The sequence below is a fragment of the Rhipicephalus microplus genome, unplaced genomic scaffold (genome assembly GCF_043290135.1).
Source record: "Rhipicephalus microplus isolate Deutch F79 unplaced genomic scaffold, USDA_Rmic scaffold_205, whole genome shotgun sequence".
NCBI lineage: Eukaryota > Metazoa > Arthropoda > Arachnida > Ixodida > Ixodidae > Rhipicephalus > Rhipicephalus microplus.
This window is the reverse complement of record NW_027464776.1, coordinates 255,001-267,500: the sequence shown is the minus strand read 5'-3', so window position 1 is coordinate 267,500 and position 12,500 is coordinate 255,001. Positions and strand designations below refer to the sequence as shown.

The window sequence follows — 12,500 nt, the reverse complement described above, 5'->3', positions numbered from 1 at the left end:
GCCGCACCCGGGCTCGCCCCGGCTGACGCGGTTTCGTGCCGCCCCGGCAGACGCGGTTTTCGCGCCGCCCCGGCTGACGCGGTTTCGTGCCGCCCCGGCAGACGCGGTTTTTTGCCGCCCCGGCTGACGCAGTTCGGACTTGGCACTTTTTGGCTGAGCCTTGCTGGCGGCCCACTCACTCGATCGCCATGTCTGTTTGCCACAGTTTTCCCGGTGGTGCCGCACCCGGGCTCGCCCCGGCAGACGCGTTTTTTTTTTCTTTCGCCCCGGCTGACGCAGTTTTCGCGCCGCCCCGGCAGACGCGGTTTTCGCGCCGCCCCGGCAGACGCGGTTTTTTGCGCCGCCCCGGCTGACGCAGTTCGGACTTGGCACTTTTTGGCTGAGCCTGGCTGGCGGCCCACTCACTCGATCGCCATGTCTGTTTGCCACAGTTTTCCCGGTGGTGCCGCACCCGGGCTCGCCCCGGCTGACGCAGTTTTCGCGCCGCCCCGGCTGACGCGGTTTCGTGCCGCCCCGGCAGACGCGGTTTTTTGCGCCGCCCCGGCTGACGCGGTTTTTTGCCGCCCCGGCTGACGCAGTTCGGACTTGGCACTTTTCGGCTGTGCCTGGCTGGCGGCCCACTCACTCGATCGCCATGTCTGTTTGCCACAGTTTTCCCGGTGGTGCCGCACCCGGGCTCGCCCCGGCAGACGCGTTTTTTTTTTTCTTTCGCCCCGGCTGACGCAGTTTTCGCGCCGCCCCGGCTGACGCGGTTTCGTGCCGCCCCGGCAGACGCGGTTTTTTGCGCCGCCCCGGCTGACGCGGTTTTTGCCGCCCCGGCTGACGCAGTTCGGACTTAGCACTTTTTGGCTGAGCCTGGCTGGTGGCCCACTCACTCGATCGCCATGTCTGTTAGCCACAGTTTTCCCGGTGGTGCCGCACCCGGGCTCGCCCCGGCTGACGCAGTTTTCGCGCCGCCCCGGCTGACGCGGTTTCGTGCCGCCCCGGCAGACGCGGTTTTCGCGCCGCCCCGGCTGACGCGGTTTTTGCCGCCCCGGCTGACGCAGTTCGGACTTAGCACTTTTCGGCTGTGCCTGGCTGGCGGCCCACTCACTCGATCGCCATGTCTGTTTGCCACAGTTTTCCCGGTGGTGCCGCACCCGGGCTCGCCCCGGCTGACGCGGTTTCGTGCCGCCCCGGCAGACGCGGTTTTCGCGCCGCCCCGGCTGACGCGGTTTCGTGCCGCCCCGGCAGACGCGGTTTTTTGCCGCCCCGGCTGACGCAGTTCGGACTTGGCACTTTTTGGCTGAGCCTTGCTGGCGGCCCACTCACTCGATCGCCATGTCTGTTTGCCACAGTTTTCCCGGTGGTGCCGCACCCGGGCTCGCCCCGGCAGACGCGTTTTTTTTTTCTTTCGCCCCGGCTGACGCAGTTTTCGCGCCGCCCCGGCAGACGCGGTTTTCGCGCCGCCCCGGCAGACGCGGTTTTTTGCGCCGCCCCGGCTGACGCAGTTCGGACTTGGCACTTTTTGGCTGAGCCTGGCTGGCGGCCCACTCACTCGATCGCCATGTCTGTTTGCCACAGTTTTCCCGGTGGTGCCGCACCCGGGCTCGCCCCGGCTGACGCAGTTTTCGCGCCGCCCCGGCAGACGCGGTTTTCGCGCCGCCCCGGCAGACGCGGTTTTTTGCGCCGCCCCGGCTGACGCAGTTCGGACTTGGCACTTTTTGGCTGAGCCTGGCTGGCGGCCCACTCACTCGATCGCCATGTCTGTTTGCCACAGTTTTCCCGGTGGTGCCGCACCCGGGCTCGCCCCGGCTGACGCAGTTTTCGCGCCGCCCCGGCTGACGCGGTTTCGTGCCGCCCCGGCAGACGCGGTTTTTTGCGCCGCCCCGGCTGACGCGGTTTTTTGCCGCCCCGGCTGACGCAGTTCGGACTTGGCACTTTTCGGCTGTGCCTGGCTGGCGGCCCACTCACTCGATCGCCATGTCTGTTTGCCACAGTTTTCCCGGTGGTGCCGCACCCGGGCTCGCCCCGGCAGACGCGTTTTTTTTTTTTCTTTCGCCCCGGCTGACGCAGTTTTCGCGCCGCCCCGGCTGACGCGGTTTCGTGCCGCCCCGGCAGACGCGGTTTTTTGCGCCGCCCCGGCTGACGCGGTTTTTGCCGCCCCGGCTGACGCAGTTCGGACTTAGCACTTTTTGGCTGAGCCTGGCTGGTGGCCCACTCACTCGATCGCCATGTCTGTTAGCCACAGTTTTCCCGGTGGTGCCGCACCCGGGCTCGCCCCGGCTGACGCAGTTTTCGCGCCGCCCCGGCTGACGCGGTTTCGTGCCGCCCCGGCAGACGCGGTTTTCGCGCCGCCCCGGCTGACGCGGTTTTTGCCGCCCCGGCTGACGCAGTTCGGACTTGGCACTTTTCGGCTGTGCCTGGCTGGCGGCCCACTCACTCGATCGCCATGTCTGTTTGCCACAGTTTTCCCGGTGGTGCCGCACCCGGGCTCGCCCCGGCTGACGCAGTTTTCGCGCCGCCCCGGCTGACGCGGTTTCGTGCCGCCCCGGCAGACGCGGTTTTCGCGCCGCCCCGGCTGACGCGGTTTCGTGCCGCCCCGGCAGACGCGGTTTTTTGCCGCCCCAGCTGACGCAGTTCGGACTTAGCACTTTTTGGCTGAGCCTTGCTGGCGGCCCACTCACTCGATCGCCATGTCTGTTTGCCACAGTTTTCCCGGTGGTGCCGCACCCGGGCTCGCCCCGGCAGACGCGTTTTTTTTTTTCTTTCGCCCCGGCTGACGCAGTTTTCGCGCCGCCCCGGCAGACGCGGTTTTCGCGCCGCCCCGGCAGACGCGGTTTTTTGCGCCGCCCCGGCTGACGCGGTTTTTTGCCGCCCCGGCTGACGCAGTTCGGACTTGGCACTTTTTGGCTGAGCCTGGCTGGCGGCCCACTCACTCGATCGCCATGTCTGTTTGCCACAGTTTTCCCGGTGGTGCCGCACCCGGGCTCGCCCCGGCTGACGCAGTTTTCGCGCCGCCCCGGCTGACGCGGTTTCGTGCCGCCCCGGCAGACGCGGTTTTTTGCGCCGCCCCGGCTGACGCGGTTTTTTGCCGCCCCGGCTGACACGGTTCGGACTTTGCACTTTTCGGCTGTGCCTGGCTGGCGGCCCACTCACTCGATCGCCATGTCTGTTTGCCACAGTTTTCCCGGTGGTGCCGCACCCGGGCTCGCCCCGGCAGACGCGTTTTTTTTTTTTTCTTTCGCCCCGGCTGACGCAGTTTTCGCGCCGCCCCGGCTGACGCGGTTTCGTGCCGCCCCGGCAGACGCGGTTTTTTGCGCCGCCCCGGCTGACGTGGTTTTTGCCGCCCCGGCTGACGCAGTTCGGACTTTGCACTTTTTGGCTGAGCCTGGCTGGCGGCCCACTCACTCGATCGCCATGTCTGTTTGCCACAGTTTTCCCGGTGGTGCCGCACCCGGGCTCGCCCCGGCAGACGCGTTTTTTTTTTTTCCTTCGCCCCGGCAGACGTGGTTCCCCCCCCCCCTCCGTCTTTCTTTTTGTTTTTTTTTTCGCCGCGGCTGAAGTGGATTTTTCGGTGCCTCGACGCCCCGGTAGTCGCGGTTTTTCCGTTTCCGCACGGCCCCGGCTGACGCTGCTCGGTCACAGTCGCCTTTTGTGGTGATTGCAGACTTCTTGAGCGCGGGTGTTTTTTTTTTTTTGTTGTTGTTGTTGTTTTATTACGCATTCGCTCCAGCAGACGCTGTTTAGACTTTTTGTTTCCTCTTTTATCCTGCGACGAGGTGACGAGGTTTATTCGGTGCCCCGCCGCCCCGGCTGAAGTGATTTTTCCTGTCCCGTGCCGCCCCGGCTGACGCGGTTGGGACTTCGCGTTTGTTCGGCCGCCACGGGTTTTGGCGCACTCGCTCGGTTGCTTGTTGTTGCCACTTGTTGCGAACCCAGGTTTCTTGAGCGAGCGCGGGCGTTTTTTCTTCCTTTCTTTCTTTGTTCTATGTGTTAGCGAATCGGCCTTTAATATCACACGAGGACTCACAACCAACAATTTTCAGTTTGAAGTGTAAAAAATCTGCAGGTGTTGACGTAACTGACTTGCCCCGTACCCTTGAGTACATCCATGAAGTTCTCGTAGTACTACTAAATCGCATTATTCCAAGTGGAGAAATTCCCATAAACTTGCAAACCTCTACACGAAAATCGGTGCGCGTGATAAAGTTGAAAATTATCGTCCGATATCAAATGTGCCTTCTATAACACAAATTCTAGGAAAAAAAAAAAAAAAACACTTGTTCGCCGTTTTCTGCGCCGTGACTGGCAGCACTCCGGCGAAGCGAAACGGGGTCGATTCGAGCACGATATCGGCGTCTTTCGACGTGCTCGCCGGCGACCGTCGCACGAGTACGTCGCACGAGCGCGTCTGCCGGGGCGCCGTTTGCGAAGCCGACGCAAAAGTGGGAACCGCCGCTCGGATGATCGCCGCTTTCGGCAGAGTGAGTGTTGGCACTCCGGGGAAGCGAAACAGCGTGAATGCGCCCACGAAATCGGCGTATTTTGAAGTGCCCGCCGGCGACCGTCGCACGAGTACGGTAAACCGCGTCAGCCGGGGCGTAGTTCGGGACGCCGACGAAAAAGTGGGAAGCGCAACTCGGATCTTCGCCGTTTTTGCAGGAGTGAGTGGCGGCCCTCCTGCGAGACCAAGAAGCATCGATTCGTGCACGAATTCGGCGCCTTTCGACGTGATCGCCGGCGACCGTCGCTCGAGTAGGGCAAACCGCGTCTGCCGGGGCGGGCTTCGGGACGCCGATGCGAAAGTGGGAAACGCTGCTCGGATGTTCGCCGTTTTTGGCCGAGTGAGTGCTGGCACACGGGCGAAGCCAAACGGGGCCGATTACGGCACGATATCGGCGTCTTTCGACGTGCCCGCCGGCGACCGTCGCACGAGTACGGTAAACCGCGTCAGCCCGGGCGGAGTTCGGGACGCCGATGCGAAAGTGGAGAACGCCGCTCGGATCTTCGCCGTTTTTGGAGGAGTGAGTGGCGGCACTCCGGAGAAGCCAAGGAGCGCCAATTAGCGCACGATATCGGCGTCTTTCGACGCGCTCGCCGGCGACCGTCGCACGAGTAGGGCAAACCGCGTCTGCCGGGGCGGGGTTTACGACGCCGACGCAAAAGTGGGAACCGCCGCTCGGATGTTGGCCGTTTTTGGCAGAGTGAGTGCTGGCACTCCGGCGACGCGAAAGAGCGCGAATGCGCCCACGAAAGTGGCGTATTTGGACGTGCGTGACGGCGACCGCTGCAGGAGTACGAAAAACCACGTCAGCCGGGGCGAGCGACACACGGCGGTCTGGGTGCTTATCGCTGCTATTATAGGGGCACCCCGGCAGACGCAGAAAAAAAAAAAAAAATTTTCGACCTTCTTTTTTGCTGGTCGAGCTCGGGTAACCCAGGTCGCAATGGGAGCCGCGCACGAAAGCGGCGTCGCGAGACGCGTTCGCGGTCGCTAGTCGCACGAGCTCGGCAACCGCGTCAGCCGGCGCGGAGTTCGGGATGCCGACGGCTAAGTGGGTACCGCTGCTCGGATGTTCGCCGTTTTTGGCCGAGTGAGTGCTGGCACTCCGGTGAAGCCAAGGAGCGCCAATTCGTGCACGATATCGGCGTCTTTCGACGTGCCCGCCGGCCACCGCCGCACGAGTACGGCAAACCGCGTCTGCCGGGGCGGGGTTCGCGACGCGTACGCAATAGTGGGAACCGTCGCTCGGATGTTCGTCGTCTTTGGCCGAGCGAGTGCTGGCACTCCGGCGAAGCGAAACGGGGCCGATTCGGGCACGATATCGGCGTATTTCGACGTGCTCGCCGGCGACCGTCGCACGAGTACGGCAAAGCGCGTCTGCCGGGGCGAGGTTTGCGACGCCGACGAAAAAGTGGGAAGCGCCGCTCGGATCTTCGCCGTTTTTGCAGGAGTGAGTGGCGGCCCTCCTGCGAGACCAAGAAGCATCGACTCGCGCACGATATCGGTGTCTTTCGACGTGCCCGCCGGCCACCGCCGCACGAGTACGGCAAACCGCGTATGCCGGGGCGGGGTTGGCGACGCCGACGCAAAAGTGGGAACCGCCACTAGGATGTTCGCCGTTTTTGGCAGAGTGAGTGCTGGCACTCCGGCGAAGCGAAAGAGCGCGAATGCGCCCACGAAAGTGGCGTGTTTGGACGTGCTTGACGACGACCACCGCAGGAAAACGAAAAACCACGTCAGCCGGGGCGAGCGACCCATGGCGGTCTGGGTGCTTATCGCTGCTATTATAGGGGCACCCCGGCAGACGCAAAAAAAAAAAAAAAATTTTTTTCGACATTCTTTTTTGCTCGTCGACCTCGGGTGACCCAGGTCGCAGTGGGAGCCGCGCACGAAAGCGGCGTCGCGAGACGGCTTCGCGGTCGCTAGTCGCACGAGCTCGGCAACCGCGTCTGCCGGGGCGGAGTTCGGGACGCCGACGGCTAAGTGGGAACCGCCGCTCGGATGTTCGCCGTTTGTGGCCGAGTGAGTGCTGGCACTCCGGCGAAGCCAAACGGGGCCGATTCCGGCACGATATCGGCGTCTTTCTACGTGCTCGCCGGCGACCGTCGCACGAGTACGGCAAAGTGCGTCTGCCGGGGCGGGGTTTGCGACGCGTACGCAATAGTGAGAACCGTCGCTCGGATGTTCGTCGTCTTTCGCCGAGCCAGTGCTGGCAATCCGGCGAAGCCGAACGGAGCCGATTCGGGCACGATATCGGCGTCTTTCCACGTGCTCGCCGGCGACCGTCGCACGAGTACGGTAAACCGCGTCAGCCGGGGCGGAGTTCGGGACGCCGATGCGAAAGTGGGAAGCGCCGCTCGGATCTTCGCCGTTTTTGGAGGAGTCAGTGGCGGCACTCCGGTGAAGCCAAGGTGCGCCAATTCGCGCACGATATCGGCGTCTTTCGACGTGCCCGCCGGCCACCGTCGCACGAGTACGGCAAACCTCGTCTGCCGGGGCGGGGTTTGCGACGCCGACGCAAAAGTGGGAACCGCCGCTCGGATGTTCGCCGTTTTTGGCAGAGTGAGTGCTGGCACTCCGGCGAAGCGAAAGAGCGCGAATGCGCCCACGAAAGTGGCGTGTTTGGACGTGCTTGACGACGACCACCGCAGGAAAACGAAAAACCACGTCAGCCGGGGCGAGCGACCCATGGCGGTCTGGGTGCTTATCGCTGCTATTATAGGGGCACCCCGGCAGACGCAAAAAAAAAAAAAAAATTTTTTCGACATTCTTTTTTGCTCGTCGACCTCGGGTGACCCAGGTCGCAGTGGGAGCCGCGCACGAAAGCGGCGTCGCGAGACGGCTTCGCGGTCGCTAGTCGCACGAGCTCGGCAACCGCGTCTGCCGGGGCGGAGTTCGGGACGCCGACGGCTAAGTGGGAACCGCCGCTCGGATGTTCGCCGTTTGTGGCCGAGTGAGTGCTGGCACTCCGGCGAAGCCAAACGGGGCCGATTCCGGCACGATATCGGCGTCTTTCTACGTGCTCGCCGGCGACCGTCGCACGAGTACGGCAAAGTGCGTCTGCCGGGGCGGGGTTTGCGACGCGTACGCAATAGTGAGAACCGTCGCTCGGATGTTCGTCGTCTTTCGCCGAGCCAGTGCTGGCACTCCGGCGAAGCCGAACGGAGCCGATTCGGGCACGATATCGGCGTCTTTCCACGTGCTCGCCGGCGACCGTCGCACGAGTACGGTAAACCGCGTCAGCCGGGGCGGAGTTCGGGACGCCGATGCGAAAGTGGGAAGCGCCGCTCGGATCTTCGCCGTTTTTGGAGGAGTCAGTGGCGGCACTCCGGTGAAGCCAAGGTGCGCCAATTCGCGCACGATATCGGCGTCTTTCGACGTGCCCGCCGGCCACCGTCGCACGAGTACGGCAAACCTCGTCTGCCGGGGCGGGGTTTGCGACGCCGACGCAAAAGTGGGAACCGCCGCTCGGATGTTCGCCGTTTTTGGCAGAGTGAGTGCTGGCACTCCGGCGAAGCGAAAGAGCGTGAATGCGCCCACGAAAGTAGCGTATTTGGACGTGCTTGACGGCGACCGCCGCAGGAGTACGAAAAACCACGTCAGCCGGGGCGAGCGACCCACGGCGGTCTGGGTGCTTATCGCTGCTATTATAGGGGCACCCCGGCAGACGCAGAAAGAAAAAAAAAAATGGGGACATGGCGTGCGTCACCGTGCGGCTTCGCAGCGTTGCCGAAGTCGCCGAGCCCTTCGACTGAGCCGAACGGCGGACAGGGAACGTTGGTCGGCCGTTCTAACCTGTCGGTGCCACGCCGAGACGTCGTTAAGGAAAACCGCGTCGTGGGCCTCTACGACGCCGTCGAGTCGTTGTACGTTTGGTGTCCAGCGTGTCGGCGGCGAGTAGCGGACACGTCGTTCACGACTTCGGTCTTTCGCAGTCGACGCGAACTTGCGGAGAGTCGTGGTGCCTCACGTTTTCGGCAGAAACCGCGGCGGAATTTTCCCGTGCGTGCGCGCACGACCTCGGTGCTGTGCCGTCAGCGTAGTGTTGCACAAACTCGTGGCCTACCCAAGGTGCGGTACGTTTGCGGCCGTATCCTCGGTGGGAATTTCGTGAGTAGGGTCGCAAATTCTACGACCTCGGCGGGTTTGAGAGCGACGTAGACTTGTGGCACGCTCAACATGCCACACGTTTCGGGGCACACCCGCGGTGAAATTTTCTCGAGTACGCTCGTATTAGGGCCCAAGGAGGTCTGGGTACTTATCGCTGCTATTATGTGGGGGTTCTCGTGAGCGGCGTACGCGAAAGCGACCGGGTGTCTGATATGCGGCGGGCTTCGGCCTCGTCAAGCGTGTCCTCGGGTCTGCTCCAGGGGAATCCACGGCAGTCGTCTGCAGCCTCATCCGCTTGATGCGTTAGGGGCTGGTTGTCGGACGGTGCCGTTTTACCACGATATCGAGGTGTGTTCCGTGTCGTCCTCGGGCGATTCAGATGCGAAAGCGCCGAAGACGCGGGCGTGACCCGTCGTCTGGCGGCTTTGCAGTCTCGGCTCCGTTGCTAGTTCCGGCCGGTCCACCGACAGTGCAGCGGGCTTGGGCAACCCGCACGGCGCGACCGAGTCGATGCAACGAAAAAGAGCGAGCATGAACGTGCTTCTTGCCGCACGGCTCCCACTCGTCTTTCGGGAAGGTTGTGCCGTAGCGAGCTCGAACGCCGTCATCTCGGAGTGCAAAATAAGCGTGTTGGGGCGCCTGAAGGTGGCCTCCGCCGCACACAGACTGCGTCCGGCCCGCCGAGGGCGAGGACGGACGCGCAGTCGAACGATTACCTGGTTGATCCTGCCAGTAATCATATGCTTGTCTCAAAGATTAAGCCATGCATGTCTAAGTACATGCCGAAATAAGGCGAAACCGCGAATGGCTCATTAAATCAGTTATGGTTCCTTAGATCGTTTCTTCCTACTTGGATAACTGTGGCAATTCTAGAGCTAATACATGCAGTGAGCCTGGAGCCCTTTGGGTAACGGGTGCTTTTATTAGACCAAGATCGATCGGGTTTCGGCCCGTATTGTGTGGTGACTCTGGATAACTTTGTGCTGATCGCATGGCCACGAGCCGGCGACGTTTCTTTCAAGTGTCTGCCTTATCAACTTTCGATGGTAGGTTACTTGCTTACCATGGTTGTTACGGGTAACGGAGAATCAGGGTTCGATTCCGGAGAGGGAGCCTGAGAAACGGCTACCACATCCAAGGAAGGCAGCAGGCGCGCAAATTACCCACTCCCGGCACGGGGAGGTAGTGACGAAAAATAACAATACGGGACTCTTTTGAGGCCCCGTAATTGAAATGAGTACACTCTAAATCCTTTAACGAGGATCAATTGGAGGGCAAGTCTGGTGCCAGCAGCCGCGGTAATTCCAGCTCCAATAGCGTATACTAAAGCTGCTGCGGTTAAAAAGCTCGTAGTTGGATCTCAGTTCCAGACGAGTAGTGCATCTACCCGATGCGACGGCTCGGACTGAACATCATGCCGGTTCTTTCTTGGTGCACTTCATTGTGTGCCTCGAGATGGCCGGTGCTTTTACTTTGAAAAAATTAGAGTGCTCAACGCAGGCGAGTCGCCTGAATAAACTTGCATGGAATAATAGAACAAGACCTCGTTTCTGTTCTGTTGGTTTTTGGAATACGAGGTAATGATTAAGAGGGACGGACGGGGGCATTCGTATTGCGGCGCTAGAGGTGAAATTCTTGGACCGTCGCAAGACGAACTACTGCGAAAGCATTTGCCAAGAATGTTTTCATTGATCAAGAACGAAAGTCAGAGGTTCGAAGGCGATCAGATACCGCCCTAGTTCTGACCATAAACGATGCCAACCAGCGATCCGCCTGAGTTACTCAAATGACTCGGCGGGCAGCTTCCGGGAAACCAAAGTATTTGGGTTCCGGGGGAAGTATGGTTGCAAAGCTGAAACTTAAAGGAATTGACGGAAGGGCACCACCAGGAGTGGAGCCTGCGGCTTAATTTGACTCAACACGGGAAAACTTACCCGGCCCGGACACTGGGAGGATTGACAGATTGAGAGCTCTTTCTTGATTCGGTGGATGGTGGTGCATGGCCGTTCTTAGTTGGTGGAGCGATTTGTCTGGTTAATTCCGATAACGAACGAGACTCTAGCCTATTAAATAGGTGCGGGGTTCCCAGCACCTTACAACCTTCTTAGAGGGACAAGCGGCTCCTAGCCGCACGAAACAGAGCAATAACAGGTCTGTGATGCCCTTAGATGTCCGGGGCCGCACGCGCGCTACACTGAAGGAAGCAGCGTGTCTTTATCCCTGTCTGAAAAGACTGGGTAACCCGTGGAACTTCTTTCGTGATTGGGATAGGGGCTTGCAATTGTTCCCCTTGAACGAGGAATTCCCAGTAAGCGCGAGTCATAAGCTCGCGTTGATTACGTCCCTGCCCTTTGTACACACCGCCCGTCGCTACTACCGATTGAATGATTTAGTGAGGTCTTCGGACCGATGTCCGGCGCGGCCTTTCGGTTGCGCCGGTCTGTTGGAAAGATGACCAAACTTGATCATTTAGAGGAAGTAAAAGTCGTAACAAGGTTTCCGTAGGTGAACCTGCGGAAGGATCATTAACGGATTGTGAAGGGTGAGCGCCTCAGCTGCGTCTGCGCCCGACACTTTCTGCCGCTGACCCCGTTTGGACGCGGGGTCGGCTTTTCCCCACGGGGCTGCCTGAATGTGGAGCGGCACCCCGTGACAAATTGTTGCGCCCAGCGGACGCCAACACCGCGACCTTGGACGGTCGGCCAGGTGGCGGACGCGGGTACAAACGGCGCAACGCACTCATAGGTCGGCTTTCGACCCGCCACTGCACCGTGGCTCGAAGCGCTCGAAATGCGCGACCCGACCGCTGCGGGACCGCCTAGTACTGTAAACAGGAGCGGCGGAGCGCGAACGGCGAGTCGTGGTTACGTCGGTAGAAGGCGAGGCTGCGCGTTCCCGAAACGCCAGCCGAGTGCCCTCCCGACCGTTCGAGCGTGCAAGAACGAGACCCGACAATCGCGCGGCGACTGCCAAGTACGAGAGGAACGGCACAAGCGTCGGCGGTCGGTCAAGGAACTGGCGATGTGACGGGTCCGCTGTGCACCAGTGCATACCGTCCCGCCGTCCGCGGCAAGCGCCTCCGCGTCCTCGGGTGACGGAGGCTGCCGGTCGGTTCTTGCAGGCGAGGGATCTCGCTGGCACCGGTTCGCGTTGACGCGCGGCCGGTCATGGCACGGCGATGCGACGGCCGAGGTGCGCAGTACTCGATGGAGGAACCGCACGCTCCGATGACCGTCCCGCCCTCCGCGGCGTATGCGTACCGACCGTAATGGTTGCAGCAGCGCCGGCCGGCTTTTGAATTCGCCACACGAAACACGGTGCGAGATCGCGGTTAGGGGAGCGTCGACGTTGCCAGGCGTTTTGCTTGCTGCCGAGGGAAAGGCGGCACGGCCACGTCGCGCTCGTCGCGATTAGCGGGTCTGCGCGCTTTGGGAAGGTGCCGCAACGACTTGCCGAAAGAGGAAGCACGGAAGAACGAGGGACTTGGACGTCCCGACAATTGAACGCACTTGCGGCCAGGCCCTTGCTGGCTTCGTTCTTCCGCCTCGAGTAGGCTCGTACGCGGCTCCGGCGCCGAAAGTGGTCCTTGGCACCGACTTCGGTGGACGTGGGAAGTGCCGCGCAAGTACGGCGCGCCTGGCTCCACCTGTTGGCTAAAGTAGGCAGCCGGATCGGCATTTTGGTGTGCGGTGGCAAACCGTGGATGCGAAAAAAGCTTGTGCGATTTCGTGGAACAAAAAGCGGGGGTCCCCCTTTTTATGCGGAGGAGACCGACCCGCCCGCCGTGGTGAACCGCGACGCCACGGTAAAAACGGGAGAGGCTTGTCGATGGGACCGTGCATCCCGCGCTCCACGGAGGCCGGGAGGCGGCCGCCCGAGGAAATGTGTAGCCGTCGAGGCCCGC

General features: G+C 61.7%; 1 protein-coding gene and 1 non-coding gene across 2 annotated transcripts in view; one reads left to right on the top strand and one right to left on the bottom strand.

The window, feature by feature from the left end:
* Positions 1–12,500, bottom strand: part of LOC142792126 (uncharacterized) — a gene marked incomplete at both ends in the record, with an annotated part of 286,387 nt that overhangs the window by 25,899 nt on the left and 247,988 nt on the right. The window lies entirely within an intron of this gene.
* Positions 9,310–11,124, top strand: LOC142792151 (small subunit ribosomal RNA). Its single transcript, XR_012890696.1, has one exon. It is a non-coding gene; the product is annotated as a small subunit ribosomal RNA (ribosomal RNA).